Source organism: Nanorana parkeri, unplaced genomic scaffold (genome assembly GCF_000935625.1).
Source record: "Nanorana parkeri isolate BGI_ZX_2015 unplaced genomic scaffold, ASM93562v1 scaffold1221, whole genome shotgun sequence".
NCBI lineage: Eukaryota > Metazoa > Chordata > Amphibia > Anura > Dicroglossidae > Nanorana > Nanorana parkeri.
In genome coordinates this window covers 115855-131420 of record NW_017307489.1, presented here as the reverse complement: position 1 = coordinate 131420, position 15566 = coordinate 115855, and positions in this window count along the sequence as shown.

The window sequence follows — 15566 nt, the reverse complement described above, 5'->3', positions numbered from 1 at the left end:
GTATGATGGAAAGGCTTTATAGTGAACATGTAACCACCGAAATATGGGAACAGTCATTTTTGACTGTTTTTTAAATTACTGGCCCCACGGCTGTCCTCGTCATCTTGTTTTCACTAGTTAGTGAAAACTAAGGCAGAAGATCAGCATTTCCTGATTTTACTGGCTGCATGCTTTTTGGGGGTTTATGACTTCATAGGAAAGGCCAGGGTTGAGAATGACAAACCCAGAGTCTGCACCTTTAAATACCAAGACAACCATTACAGTTCCCAAGTTTCTATGATCACAGCTCCCCTTTACAATAAAACTGTGTCATTATACAGCACAACACAGCCATTTTTTTGTTTGGGGGGGGGGGTTATTTTTGGATATGTCTGTCTGTGACCCCATTGGGGAGATTTTTCCTAATTTCTCGCCCATGTGACACCTGTACAAGAAATTGGAATAAAGTTGTCATCAGGACAAGATGCTAAAGACAGAGATAAAAAATATATAAAACATTTTAATCCTTCCTCATGCTTTTTAAAATGTGTTTTTGTCTCTATTCCCATTGGAGAGATTTTTTGACTTCCTGTCCTGGTAATAACTAAATAATAGGCATCAACAGGGATTTTTCAGGATACGACATTGTGCCTGCAATGTACCACACTATGAATGAAATATTCCTCCAAGGTATGAGGGGAGCAGGTACCCCCCCTCCATTGATCCCACAATGTACCACTTGTGTGTTTAAGTGACCTTTCACTGTGACTGAACTCGATTAGGTGCCTTCAATTCATGCCTGCAGCAGGCTCCCACTCAACTATTATGGCGTTATCATGAATGCCAGGCCACAATCTTCTATACGTCTCTTTCTGGCAGAAATAGGCACTAGACAATTAATGCAAGACGTGACTTTCTAGTAGCAGAACCAGCTCTGGTCTCACCTACAGGTCATCCCTCCTATGTATGTTGTGGCTGTTGTTTTGCGGCCTCGTGGACACTGACGGCTCGGAGGTGATTACGGACTGTGCTCTTTGTAGCTCCTTTTTGGGGGCTTCTTTTGAGACCTCTCAGTTTTAGACGGCTGTCCGCTTGTCACCTTTTCCCCACCACCTTTCATACAGATATAGAATAAGAGAAGTAATACTGGGCTTTGTTCCTGGAGAAGTAATACTTTGCAGCATCCATACAGATATAGAATAAGAGAAGTAATACTGGGCTTTGTTCCTAGAGAAGTAATACTGTGCAGTGTCCATACAGATATAGAATAAGAGAAGTAATACAGGGCTTTGTTCCCAGAGAAGTAATACAGTGCAGGGTCCATACAGATATAGAATAAGAGAAGTAATACAGGGCTTTGTTCCCAGAGAAGTAATACTGTGCAGTGTCCATACAGATATAGAATAAGAGAAGTAATACTGTGCAGTGTCCATACAGATATAGAATAAGAGAAGTAATACTGGGCTTTGTTCCTAGAGGAGTAATACTGTGCAGTGTCCATATATACAGAATGGGAATAGGTTCCGAGACATGTTCCCAGAGCCGGTGCTATCATACAGGCAACACAAGCGGCAGCTTGAGGGCGCTGGTGGGGGAGGGGGAGGAAAACAGCACCTCCCTCCCATTTTCAGGTACTGCGAGCTGCAAGGTGTGCTGGATCGCAGCTGCGGGACTCACGCCTGTATCAGGAATGAGGGGGTGGTTCAGGTGGACGGTTCCCTAGTACACTTAGTGCGGTGGGGAACCCGTACACATCATACACCACTCACTAGATAGATAGACAGATGGAGAGATAGATAGATAGATAGATAGATAGATAGATAGATAGATAGAGAGAGAGAGAGAGAGAGAGAGAGAGAGATAGACAGATGGAGAGATAGATAGATAGATAGATAGATAGATAGATAGATAGATAGATAGATAGATAGATAGATAGATAGATAGATAGATAGATGGTTTACAGGTTCCGGTGCCAGAGCAGGGCAGCCGAACCTTAGGAATGTTATTGATTAGCAGCCAATGGAAATGCTTGCGAAAAGGAGGTGGAGGAGTGATGAGTACCGTAGTTCCCTAATTGGTTAACCGGTAAGCTTGAGTGACAATGGCTAGCAATAGTATAATTATGACTCTCAATATAACATGAACAGTATCTAATATGGTATTTAGGTACAGTTCCCTTTAACAACTAGTGACAGTTCAGGTTTGATTTACTGCAACTGCAGCGAATGGTATGGGGTGTTAATCCCCAGAGTACTTGCGATACAGATGTCAGTAGCTGGGAGGAGGACTTGCAGGCATGAGGGGTTACAGGCAGTCGCAGCAGATAGCACTGCTGGCCAGGTTCCAAGCTGTCAGCCTTGGGTAAGGGTACTCCTAGTGCAGCAGTCTTGTACAAACAGGCAGCTCTGGAGCAGGTGAGGTTCACAGGGCCGGCCCTCGACGTTCCACAACGATAGAACGCCGAGTGAGTGAGTGACCCACCTGTGAATTTAACGGTGGAGCCGCGGGAAGTGGGAGGAGCCCAGTGTGACGTCACAGAGGAGACAGCGCGCCGCTGGAACGAAGGGACGCGCCGGGTGAGTCTGTGACACCCATACACAGGAGCAGCGACAAGGACGGGGCTCTGAGCGTCAGTTTCGTATAGTCAGAGCCCCACCCCCAGCTCCCTCTGGTTTCTTCTTCAGGCAAACAGAATGTAATTCTGTTTGCCTGAAGAAAGAACCACATTTGTTCAGAAACGTCGCTATATGATGTGATAGCAATCGAGTCAATAAACCGTTTTTGACTTGAAATTCTATTGGAGTGAGAGTAACTTTATACATATACTTATCTTGGATTGGAGAGGCATCTGCAGTCACTTTGGCACCCACCCGACTCTAAGGCCCCATTCACACTTAGCGATTCGCAAATCGCGCGTTTGTCGCGCGATTTGCATTTTGCGCGATATCGCGCAAATGCTTGCATTGAGCAAGCTGGAATCGCGGCAAAATCTGCTCCAAAAAGGGTCCTGCTGTAGCGACGCACGACCCGCGACAACGACGGACAGAGCCCTATTGCCATGCATTGGAGAGTGATATCGCGCGGTAAATAGCCGCGATGTCGCGGGAATTACCGCGCGATAAATCGCTCAGTGTGAATGGGGCTAGAATCGCGGCAAAATCTGCTTCAAAAAGAGTCCTGCTGTAGCGACGTACGACCCGCGACAGCGACGGACAGAGCCCCATTGCCATGCATTGGAGAGCGATATCACGCGGTAAATAGCCGCGATGTCGCGGTAATTACCGCGCGATAAATTGCTCAGTGTGAATGGGGCTAGAATCGCGGCAAAATCTGCTCCAAAAAGGGTCCTGCTGTAGCGACGCACGACCCGCGACAGCGACGGACAGAGCCCCATTGCCATGCATTGGAGAGCGATATCGCGCGGTAAATTGCTGCGATATCGCGGGAATTACCGCGCGATAAATCGCTCAGTGTGAATGGGGCCTAAGGGTATTATTCGGTAAGGAGTGCGATGGTTACACTGGATTTTTGATTTTTAATTCATATGCAAATTGCTGCCCCCCCCTCGCTGCTAATGTAGAAAAAAATAGCCTGAAGACTGCAAGAACAAGGTAAGTTTAAGTATGTGTATGTTGTATATCTTCGTTACATTGGTGGTCATTGTGAATACTTTCGTTACATTGGCGGTCATTGTGAATACTTCCGTTACATTGGCAGTCAGTGCGGATCTATTAGTTTTGGAGGGTGCTGGGGGAGGAATGCATCTTTGCCTGTGTAGGCAAAAATCCTTGCACTGGCCCTGCATGTTCCCAGCATATAGGACAAGAGAAGTGTACTATATACTGGGGGAATTTAGCAAAACTGGAGCACAGAAAATCTGGAGCAGTTGCGCATGGCAGCCAATCAGCTTCTCTCTTCAGACTGTTCAGTTAAGCTTTGAAAATGAAAGGTGGATGCTGATTGGTTGCCATGTACAGCTGCTCCAAATTTTATTAAATTCCCCTCGCTGTATTTAGTACAATGTGATGTGAATATCGGCAGGCTGTCAGAAGCACACATATGACACTCGGGAGTCGGGAAGTATAGGGGGCTGTGCAGTGTTGATGAATGACAGCAGTCGGGGAGGGGCTCTGTCATTTTCGGGTGATCTGACATCTATGAAGAGATCATGGACATCATTCATAGTGACAACCAAAGTAATGACATGATAAGAGATTTGTCATCCTCCGTCACACTGGCCCTCTCCCCCTCTCTATAGCAGTGACTTCCTCCGGGTCTTTGACCGTTCTAATCACACTTTTACAGTCTTCAGGTAATAGTAACAAAGTGTCAGCCGTCACGTTATCATCCTCACCAGAGCGCCACCGTACTACGCTCCTCTCCCGAAGGGAAGCGGCTCTCCGGCTCCCCCTCCGGCCAGCGGCGGCACTGCAGCGAGCGGGCTGCCAAACATAAGCATGGAGGATCAGAGACACAGTCGCTCGGCTTCCCCCTCCCCTTCACTCAGCTCAATGTCGGAACGTTCCGAAGATGACGTCACAGAGCCTCGAATCCCGTGTCGCTCCGCTTCCGAAGGAAAGGAAAAGCAACAAGAAGGAAGAGCAATGGCGACACTGGATCGCAAAGTGCCCAGTCCGGAGGCTTTTCTGGGCAAACCGTGGTCCACTTGGATCGACGCCGCTAAAATACACTGCTCCGACAGTAAGAACACGGCCCTATCCGCCTGGCCATTCGCTCTGTACCCGATCAATCAGCCCCCGAACAGCCTGGGTTTATATAGGCATCTAGATTGAGATATATAAAATAAAAGTGAGAGTCTGCTCCCTTGTGTCCCCCGCTCTACTCCCTCCACTAAGAGGCATAAAGACCCCCCACCAAATACAGAGAAAGACATGTAGGAAGAGGGAGAGCTTGCAGATCTAGACTGACTGAGAGTGTGTGTGTCTAATAGAGAAGAGGCCCATCCTTTAGTGTTGTCTGTGCTGTTTTATACAGTGCACCTTTCTATACACGCCTGTCTGTTTTCTCACAAATCACATCTCCAATGTGTATACAGGTACCCCCTGCTCTCAGCCCTTGGGGAGGAGGGGGGCTGCCATGGCACAGGCTGGGAGCATGAGAGTTGGCTGCAAGATTGCATAGACATTGCTGTTTACATATGCTGGGATGCCCATCTTGACTTTGGCTTCTCTTTCTTCCACAGATGTAGATTTAGAAGAGACTGGAAAAGAGGGTGGAAAAAGCAGGGAGGTTATGAGGCTTAATAAAGAGGGTAAGTCATGTACCAAATGTCTTTTAAGTGTAAGAGCGTCGCCCGGTCCTCGGAAGCTGGAGCGCTGGTAGAAAATGCAGCTCGCAGGTGCCAGTGATGCCACTGTGTACGTTCTGTGTCCTTGCATGAAATGGTTGGTCTTGACAGCTTTACTACGTGGTAATCGCTGGCACTTCTGCGAGGTACGCTCTTGTGCTTGTTGATGCAAAAATGTGTAGGCAAATGCACTGGCACATGCATAAAAGTGCCATCTGGTCCTAAAGCTGAGGCGCCAGTAAGGCCAGTGTAAACGTTCTATGTCCTTGAATAAAATGGCTGGTCTGACAGCTTTACAATATGGTAATAGTTGGAACTTCATTGAGGTACACTCTTGTGTATGTTGATGCGAAAAAAATAGACATTCACGGGCATGTACCTATGTGGTCACTTCTGTGAGGATCACTCAGATGTGTGTCCATGCAAAAAATGTAGACAAATTCACAGGCACATACTTATCTGGTAGTCATTGTCACTGCGGTGAGATACAATCTTGTGTGTGTTGATTCAAAAAATGTACACAAATTCACGGGCACATACCTATGTGGTAGTCATTGGCACTTCTGTGAGGTACACTCGTGTGTATGTTGATGCAAACATTTGTAGACAAATGCACTGGCACATGCATAAAAGGCCAGTGCATGGGCACATGCACAGCGCCATCTGGTCCTAAAGCTGGGCGCCAGTAAGGCCAGTGTATGCGTTCTATGTCCATGAATGAAATGGCTGGTCTGACAGCTTTACAATGTGGTAATAGTTGGAACCTCAGTGAGGTACACTCTTGTGTATGTTGATGCAAAAAGATAGACATTCACGGGCATGTACCTATGTGGTCACTTCTGTGAGGATCACTCAGATGTATGTCCGTGCAAAAAATGTAGACAAATTCACCAGCACATATGTGGTAGTCGTTAGCACTTCTGTGAGGTACATACAGATGTATTTCCGTGTAAAAAATGTAGACAAATTCACAGGCACATACCTATCTGGTAGTCAATGGCACTTCTGTGAGGTACACTCAGATGTATATCCGTGCAAAAAATTGAGATAAATTCACCAGCATAATGAAATGGCTGGTCTGACAGCTTTACAATGTGGTAATAGATGGAACTTCAGTGAGGTACACTCCTGTATGTTGATGCAAAATATGTAGACAAATTCACCAGCACATGCCTATGTGGTAATCGTTGTCACTTCAATGAGGTACACTTGTGTGTATGTTGATGCAAAAAATGTAGACAAATTCACCGGCACATACCTATGTGGTCATCGTTGGCACTTCTGTGAGGTACACGTGTATGCTGCAGCAAAAAATGTGTGGAAAAATGTGTTGGCACGTTCATAAAAGCACCGTCCAGTCCCAAAGATGAGGCGCTAGTAACAAATTCACCGACACATACCTATGTGGTTATCGTTGGCACTTCTGTGCGATACCCTTGTGTGTATGTTGCAACAAAACTGCATGGGCAGATGCATAAAAGTGCCGTCTGGGCCCAGAGCTGGGGCCCCAGTATTACCAGTGTAAATGTTCTATGTCCTCGAATGAAATTGTTGGTCTTGGTAGCTTTACTATGTGGTAATCATTGTCACATTTGTGAGGTACACTTATGTGAACGTTGCAGCAAAAATGTGTTTTGAAAAACCTATTGGCATGTGCATAAAAGCGCCAACCAGTCCCAAAGCGCAAAGTAAAATGCAATGGCATGTACCTACGTGGTAATCGTTGTCATTTCTGTCAGGTACACATGTGTACGTGGTAGCAAAAATGTGTGGAAAAATCTATTGGCACGTGCACAGTAGGACTTTCCAGTCCCAAAGCTGTGGCGCCAGTAACAAATGCAGCTCGCAGGTGCCAATAATGCCAGTGTGTACGTGAATGAAATGGTTGGGCCTGACAGCTTTTACTATGTGATAATTGTTGGCAATTCTGTGCGGTACACGTGTATGTATGTTGATGAAAAACTTTATGGGCACAGGCAGCAAAGCTCCATCTGGCTCAAAGCTGGGGTGCCAGTAACACCAGTGTGTATGTCTGTGGGTCACAGTTTGTCTGTGGACTGGGGTGCCAGTAAAACCAGTGTGTATGTTGCTTTTGACTGCTTTACTATGTGGTAATCTTTGTCACTGTATGAGGTACACCCGTGTGTATGTTGCAGTAAAACTGCATGGACATATGTGCCACGCATAAAAGCGACATGTGGTACCAAAAGCTGGGACACCAGTGTGCATATTCTACGTCCTCGAGTAAAATAGTTGGTCTTAACAGGTTTGCGATGTGGTGATCATTGTCACTTTTTGTGAGGTACACTCATCTTTATGTCACAGCAAAACTGCATGGACAAATGCTCTGGCACATGGATAAAAGCGCCGTCTGGTTCCAAAGCTGGGACATCAGTAACAAATAAAGCTGGCAGTCGCCAATAACGCCAGTGTGTACGTTCTATGTCATTGAATGAAATGGTTGGTCTTGACAGCTTTACTATGTGGTAATCGTTGTCACTTTTATAGGGTACACTCGTGTGTATGTTGCAGTCAAAGTACGTGGACAAATGCACAGGCACATACCTATGTGGTTGTAGACACCCATGGGGCCTGCTTGCAGTGCATAAATATACGGGTTTACTTATTAAACCCAAATTTAACAGTGGCCTGTGCAATGTGGGTTAAAACTAGAGGTACACCAACATTTTTTTCAGTATTTTTATTTATTTTTTAATGAACTTTTTCATTCTTTATATTTATTTACTTTAGTTATTTATTTTATGTTAAATATTTATATTTTTTACTTTACTTTTAGGGGCTTCGGGGGAAATATTAGGGGTCTATACAGACCCCTGATATTTCCCTTTTAAAATAGAAAAAGAGAGAGAGTCCTCAATCTCTTTTTCTGCAGCCCCTGTTATGACTGAACAGGAATCCTCTATACTGAGTGTTCCTGTTCATTTATAACTTGTGGAGATAGTATGTTTACTATAACCACAATCATGAATGAGCAGGAAGTGACGTGGAGCACTTCCCATTCATAATTGGAGACACAGTAAACATACTATGTCCTCAATTACTTACAAGCAGCCAGCAATCTCTGATCACTGACTGCTTGTACCCGTTCTCCATCCTGACAGTTGTCAAAGGAGGCTGAGCGAGCGGTGCGTGAGGAAAGCCTGGTCTCCTGTGACAGCTGTCTCTGCCCTCACACCACTCTCCTAATCTGTCACAGGAGACTGAGTGGGGCGGTTGTGACATGCTGGACGCTCGCATCGCTCTCCTCCACCGCACCGCTCGGCCCTTGTTACAGTTTTGCTCCTCCCCGCTGGACACTGCGCTGTGTCAGAATGGACACAGAGCAGCGCAAAGCAGGGAGGAGATAAACCAGTCATGCACCGCAATTTCAGCCGAAAGATGGCACTTTCGGCATTTTGACAAAAGTGACATTTTCGGCCGATATATGTTTTGACAGCCGAACTTTCGGTGCCTCCCTAGTTAAGTCAACCACTGTAATCCCCATTGGCAGCCCATCTGACAGAGTGACAATGCAGGAGCACAATCACAGGTGGAGAGAGAGCATTGTAACCCTATAACAGAAGTGCCTAAACAAAGAACTTTATGGTAAGGTCGCCAGGTATTATTTTAATGAAAGCTGCAGATTTAAAAACAAGGACGGTGAATTTTGAATCTACACATTAACATGGTAAAGCTTATATGAGATTTTAGTGTTGGGGATACTTTAAGGAAGTGTAGCCTGCATCATTATTCAGGCGAGTGCTATTGTACCTTATCCTTTTGAAATGAGCAGAACACAGGTTTCTTGACAAGAAGTTGTTTGTAGCTAAGAAAGCATCTTGGGTCCATTTGTAAAAAAAAAAATCCTCATGCTGCTATGGAAATACATGGCCGAAGCTTTGTAACTACTGTAGATTAATCAGCCGTGATCTAAATTCTTACAGTAATGTGTCAGGGAGCAGTGTATATTGTCTGCTTTGACAGTTGTTATACCTTGAACGTTTGCAGCCAGCGACTGCTGCTTTCAGCATTAGTTGTCAGCAACAGATTGTTTTTCATAGGTTTTATCTTAAAATGTAAACCGCGTGATTTGGACAACGCTCTTTGTGTCAGTGCTGTCAAATTCTGCACCGTGCATGCACTTACCGTGATCACTTGGTGTAAAAAAATGTCAGGAATTGTTGACGTTGTTAAAAATGGAAATGTTGGCTTTCAGAGTGACACAACAATTTAGTCATATAATAGCCTCTATTTCCAGTCAGCTCCTATTGAGTAGTCAGCAATGAAATTGTCTTACCTGGAGCCTACGAGTCACCTTTTAGGAAGAATATGTGGCGTTCTGGAAGCTTTGTTGTTTCCTAAAATGTAGCGGTTTCTGTCCTCTTCAGTAAGGGACCATTCATGCTTGTCTATTTTGATGCAGCAAAACTCCTGCATTTTAAGTAGAATTTTCATTCTTTCCTTTTGTGTCTGGTTTTCATCTATACAAAACACAAAAAAGTCCCCGGCACACCTGCCAGCTAGCCTGCAATAAAACAAATTACCTTGCTAACAGTATACGTTAAAAGCAGAGGTTTTAGTTGCACAAACCTTTGGCCAAAAATATGTAGAAGCCACACTGGCCTGTCAAGGCACCTCTGTGAAGTGTGGTCCTAACTCTATTTACAGATGAAACTCGAATAATTAGAATATCGTGCAAAGTTCCTTTATTTCACTAATGCAACTTAAAAGGTGAAACTAATATATGAGATAGACTCATTACATGCAAAGCAAGATAGTTCAAGCCGTGATTTGTCATAATTGTGATGATTATGGCTTGCAGCTCATGAAAACCCCAAGAACCCCAAACCCACAACCTCAAAAAATTAGAATATTACATGCAATCAATAAGACAAGGATTGTACATAGAACAATATCGAACCTCTGAAAAGTACAAGCATGCATATGTACTCAGTACTTGGTTTGGGCCCCTTTTGCAGAACTTACTGCAATAACTTTTGCACGATATTCTAATCGAGTTTCACCTGTATATGAGTCTCCATGTTGGAGCATATTAATGCAGTCGATAAATTAAATGCAGGTGTACTTGGAGGTAGCCTACTCCTCCTCAAAAGGTTTTCATCTATGGCAAGGTAGGCAAACTCCAGCCATCCAGCTGTGGTGCAACTACAAATCCTTTACTTCTTTAAATCAAAGTAATGCATGTGTATTAACACATAATGTGAAGTGGGCCTTAAGGCTTTACAACAGTTATTCTTTTTCCAGAATGTGGTTATTAGGCATTGCCCCACTCTCACTTGGATAGCCAGGATATCCCTCTTTGTTTAGGTCATTACTGGAGGTCATCCCAGAAAAAGTGGCATTGCTGTTAGCTATGCTACTGATGGTGTAGCTCTCTGAATCATTTGACCACCAGTTTGCCAAATTAAGAATACCTTCCATTTCTGACCAAGCATTTCCTACACTTTATATCCTTCGGATTGCTGTATGGTGCATGATTCCACGTGGTATACTGGGGATTTCCAATGGGTGCCTGGATCTCTGTGCTATTGTTTGGGCAATAAAATAATTTACAGCTATCAGCGGGTAACAAAAAGCCCCTTTTCATTGCTAGCTTAAAGCGGACCTTTACATAACATAGACATGAAATGATGTGATTTTAAAATATTTTCACTTGCGAAGGATTCACTTCCTGCTTTAACAGGGCAAAATGACTTTAGTTTGGCAAAGCAATGCACACCGGGATTGCCTTGTCATCATCATTTCTGGGAAATCTCATCTGTAATCTCATGAGATCTCAGGGAAAGGTATTTTCCTCGCCTGAGATGATGTGCATGATCACACGTCCTAGTGACGTGCCAGAAATCCAGGAAGTAATAGGAGAGCTAGTAATCTGCCCTTAGTAAACATGGCCACTGTGAGAAGACTGGGGAAGAAAAGAGAAATAAGGTATGCAAAGAATACAAAGCCTGCAATTATCTAGAAGTATCTGTTTCTATATATTGTCATTACTAAACATTTCTAATGGTGTGTTTGTTGTTATTTTAAAGCTATGGGTAACGGTTCGCTTTAACACTATTTCTGTATTTAAGAGGAAGGAGAAAGGACTGATGCTTTGCCTAAGGAGAAGAAGTTGGAATTCCAGACTGATTGTAAGGGCCTGTCGATGGGCTTTTGTTCACTTCAAGTAGGTTTTGCATTCCCATGAAGGAACCCAGTATACCTAAATGAGGACCCCAGCCGAAAAGGTATCTGAGGCTTGGAAGTCCAGCCATACGTACCAGGTGACATTGTACCTATCTCTGGTGTCATGCCCATCCGTCAGTAATTGTTCCTGGTCCACAATACTTTCCACCTCCACAGTCCAGTCCGCCAAGGTAGTGCCCTCGTGGCCGTGAGAAAGTGCCTCAAGAGGCCCCTTTTTACTGATTTTAGGGAACCTGGTACCATAGTTAACAGTGCGATCCTGGGGTCGTTGTGAATCACTGTACCTGTCACTCGGTGATGGACATCTAGCACTGCCTGCCAAAACTCTTTAAGAGGAGGGCAACTCCACCAAATATGTGTCATATGGCCAGGAGAGGCCTGACAACACCAGCAGGAGTCCGGGACCTGAGGATAAAACCGGTGGAGTATTGTGGGGCACCTATACCACCTGGTCAGAATTTTCAGGTTTTTCTTGTGTGCCTTGCAGGCAATAGAGAGTGAATGACATAGGACAAAAGACTTCTCCCAGTCTAACGCACTGATGGGAAGTCCTAGTTCTTGTTCCCACGCCGAGACATAGCCTGGAAGCTCTGGGAAAAGGGGAAGAGGAGAGAAGGGAGTAAAGTAGCAAGACAGTATGGATAGGGGGAAAGGATTGCAGGAGGAGGGAGTCTGGCCAGTTGTTTTTGTTAAGTATGAATGTTGCACCTTTTTTTGATACTTATAATCAGTTATACAAATAATAACAATCATATATTTGATTGGCTAGTGTGAAAGTTTTCTTTTCGAATATGATACATATTCAACATACATATCTTTTCAGTCCAGAATGCTAGGTACTGTAGGGTACAAACTAGCATATATGTCACACATAGGCGCAATTTACTTGATTGCCGAATGATTTGAAGAACTCCGTCAATTTTTTTTATTAACCCTTTAAGTGGGGCTACCCCTGCACTGCAAAGGGTTAACTGCTCGTTTTGGTCAAGGGAGGAAAATTTAAACGTAACACTCACCCGATCCTCCGAGTCGGCTTGTATCGGTCTAACGTCCCTGAGTCATCACGTTCTATACACAGTGTATAGGATGCGAGGATGACGAGGAACATTCTATCTCTGCAGCATAGGAGGAGACAGGCAGAAGGGAGCCAGCCGGCTCGGAGGAGCGGGTGTTGATAACTTTGCTCGTTTTGGTCTAGGGAGGAAAATAACAGTTAATCCTTGCAGGGGTTAATACAAATGTTGCCGTTTTGAGTTATTCTTTAATGCCACCCAACATTTTCTAAAAATCTCGTATTCCTAGAACAAACCCCCAGGATCTGTTTTATAGATCTATCCCTTGATAAGAAAAAAGAATAGTTTATTATATGCATTTCCAGTCGGAGTACATATAGGACCAATCATTTCAAATATCTACATTGAGGGGGCCTACTCTGACAACAGGGTCTAGACATGCCTATATCACCTGATGTGTTACTGCAGGGCATAAGTGTTCAATGTATATTTTCCCAAAGCCCATATGTGACTAATAATGGCTATTCTATTGTGTTTATGACTCCTCTGCACAATCCCGGGGTCTGAGTGTTGTCAGATCATGTATCCATGGCTGACTGTCCCCGTGTGTCTGTACATCTTTGGTCTTGTTTGGTTGGTAGATAATACTTGTTGCTGTTTTGTGAAACCCATTCTTTGCTCTGCGAATAAACAAGTTGCCTTTTTTACATTCCGTGCAGCCTCAAACTGGCAATCCTTATTTTTTCTCTGACCTTTGATCCCTCTTCATATTATAACACAATACAGGTTGTGTAGCTGATGGTGTTTATAGTGAAACCTACACAATGATGAAAATGTTCACCTATATAGCTTTAACTTTGGCAAACTAAAGCTGGCCATACACTGCTCCAATTGTTTCCTACAATTTGCGGGCTGATCGAACCTGCTGTTTCTTCTGTATTCACAGACAGCGGCCACCGGCTTTGCTCGTACAATGACTTTCCGACCAGCTTCTTTGATCAGCTTATCGAGGGATGCCGGCCAAAAGTGTGCCGACTTTGCAAATGGAACCAGCCGAAATTTGCACAGTGTATGGCCACCTTAAGTAATTTAGAATCACAATGAAAACGCTATATTTGAGTACTTGTGTACCATTTTCGGAAGCGTTTAAATGTTGTACATTGTGCAGAGCTATAAAGCAAACCACTTTTTTATATTATTGCACTCATCCATTTTTAAGCATCTTTCCTCAGGTGTTGTTGTGAAGCTCTCTTTATTCTCATTCCTAAGAGGTGATTATGTCAGTTGCTGACTTTTAAATAATGTGGTGATCACAATACAGATGATACTGCCTGTACATAGTGTTTGTGTTCAGTTGGAGAAGGGACCTTTGATGGCAGAAGCTGCTTTTTTTTGTTGTCCATTAAAGCCAATGAGGTCAGTAAGGAATATGTTGTTTTTCTTGGAAGGCCGCTAAACTGCTTTTAATACTAATTATTAATATTACCATGCTTCTCTGTAAAACTGAAGGAAGCAAGTGGTCTTTTTTTGGACTGGAACCAGAAACACTAGACTTTGGCATGTACAATGGTTGACATGCATGTATGTATGTATTTCTACTGTTGTGACTATCTATCAAAGAGCTTTTCCAGCATGCTACAAAGCCATTCTTTTTTTTTTTAAAGGAAACCTAAAAAAAATATGTAGGCTACTATTGCTGACCTCCTCCTACAGATGCTAGTTGCTTTTGTAGGAGGAGGTCCTTTCTGGTTTACTGACCTGGAACAGCAGGTAAAGGTAGAGTGAAGAGTGACAAGATATTGACTTTATTAGCATAAGAGCCAGGCAGCCTGCATTTTCAAGTCTCCATTGTTTGTTAGTACAAATGTCTTTTAGGGCCCTTTCCCACCCAATGCGTTGGGGCAGCACTGGATGTTTTTTACTGCTGCTGGTGTGAATGGGCCCTTAAAGCCTAATTCCACACACATTTTGTTCTTTTGGACAGAGGGGACAGATGGGAAACCTTCCAATAGACACCGTAAGAAAAACACTTTTTTTTGTGTAGCATGATGATGGGGTTAGAACTTCTGTCAGCTTTTCTGCTGTCTGTACATTCCTAGCTCAGTGACTCTTTTCCCACTGTTTCTTGTTCTGTTGTTGGCGTTCAGGAGCAATTTCAAGCAACACATGAATCCAATAAGGGAGTTACTAATGCTGTCAAGCAAATACTGAAACTGTTTTAAAGGACAATTGTACATTTGATATAGTTGTCCTTTAATGAATCCCCCGACCCCCTGAGTGCAGCCCACCTGGTAAAATTCTTCTCTTTTTTTCTGTCCCAACCTTTAGTGTGTAGCTTTGCCCGTCACTGCACAGTGTCCCCACTGGCCCGCTCGGTCGTCTTCTTACTGTGCATGTGCTCCTCAGCTATTCATTCCTATGAGTGAGCTGTTTTGATGGCTGGAGGCCACAAGGAGTACTACTGTTGTATGCATGCGCCATAAGAAGATTACCCATTGGGGACCTTTCATCTGCAAAGGTTGTGCAGCACCAACAGTTGTGTTTTAAAGCCAGAATGTTTAATAACTTTATCTTAATCTGACTTCTTTTATCCACTTCAGCCAGCATCCCAAAAGCTCCTCATATGATCCCTGGGAGTATGCTTTCTGAAGCCTGTGCTGTGTAACACACACACACACGCATTCTCTGTGCCTGCATTGTGTTTGGCATTCATTTCCTGCATCACAAGCAGGGGTTCTTGCATCTCTGGATTACCAACCGGGACCGGGGTGGACTGATTTATTACAGCATTGACTGGATGAAAAACTGAAGTTCTGAGCCGGTAGGCATTGTCAATATTAAGTAAATATTCAACTGTGATGGGAAATGTACCTGTTATTTGTTCATCAGCAATAGGACATTATATCTTTGCTACAAATATGCCAAACCAATGAGCCATAGTTGTGGCAGTGATAAGCAGTTGCTTTGAGGATGGGAAACTTAGTAGACTCACATTAGGTCTGCCTTTAATGCATATCTTTGTTGGGGTCAGGCAAATCTAAGCATTTTCTGATTGGTGG